Source organism: Sesamum indicum, unplaced genomic scaffold (genome assembly GCF_000512975.1).
Source record: "Sesamum indicum cultivar Zhongzhi No. 13 unplaced genomic scaffold, S_indicum_v1.0 scaffold00238, whole genome shotgun sequence".
NCBI lineage: Eukaryota > Viridiplantae > Streptophyta > Magnoliopsida > Lamiales > Pedaliaceae > Sesamum > Sesamum indicum.
In genome coordinates this window covers 70,947-71,834 of record NW_011628132.1, presented here as the reverse complement: position 1 = coordinate 71,834, position 888 = coordinate 70,947, and the positions used below count along the sequence as shown (strand labels likewise).

At 59.6% G+C, this 888-nt stretch overlaps 2 long non-coding RNA genes across 2 annotated transcripts in view; one reads left to right on the top strand and one right to left on the bottom strand.

The window, feature by feature from the left end:
- Nucleotides 1-888, bottom strand: part of LOC110011416 — an 11,585-nt gene that overhangs the window by 1,596 nt on the left and 9,101 nt on the right. The window lies entirely within an intron of this gene.
- The window catches only part of LOC110011420, a 17,774-nt gene that overhangs the window by 9,499 nt on the left and 7,387 nt on the right, over nt 1-888 (top strand). The window lies entirely within an intron of this gene.

Genomic DNA, 888 nt, shown 5'->3' with positions numbered 1-888 from the left:
GCCCACGGCGTGCCTCGGCAACTGCGCGCTCCCGGCGCTGGCCAGCGGGCTCCCCCTTCGACCCGTCTTGAAACACGGACCAAGGAGTCTGACATGTGTGCGAGTCAACGGGCGAGCAAACCCGAAAGGCGTAAGGAAGCTGACCGGCGCGATCGCCCCGAGGGGTGCAACGCCGACCGACCTTGATCTTCTGAGAAGGGTTCGAGTGAGCATACCTGTCGGGACCCGCATGATGGTGAACTATGCCTGAGCGGGGCGAAGCCAGAGGAAAGTCTGGTGGAGACCCGCAGCAATACTGACGTGCAAATCGTTCGTCTGGCTTCGTATAGGGGCGAAAGACTAATAGAACCGTCTAGTAGCTGGTTCCCTCCGAAGTTTCCCTTAGGATAGCTGGAGCTCGAGCGTGAGTTCTATCGGGTAAAGCCAATGATTAGAGGCATCGGGGGTGCAACGCCCTCGACCTATTCTCAAACTTTAAATAGGTAGGACGGCGCGGCTGCTCCGTTGAGCCGCGCCAGGGAATCCAGAGCTCCAAGTGGGCCATTTTTGGTAACCAGAACTGGCGATGCGGGATGAATCGGAAGCTGGGTTACGGTGCACAACTGCACGCAAACCTAGATCCCACAAAGGGTGTTGGTCGATTAAGACAGCAGGACGGTGGTCATGGAATTCGAAATCCGCTAAGAACTGTGTAACAACTCACCTACCGAATCAACTAGCCCCGAAAATGGATAGCGCTGAAGTGCGCGACCTATACCCAGCCGTCGGGGCAAGGGCCAGGCCCCGATGCGTAGGAGGGCGCAGCGGTCGCTGCAAAACCCTAGGCGCGAGCCCGGGCGCAAGCCCGGGCGGAGCGGCCGGCGGGGCGGGTATTGGGGGGAGTAGCAA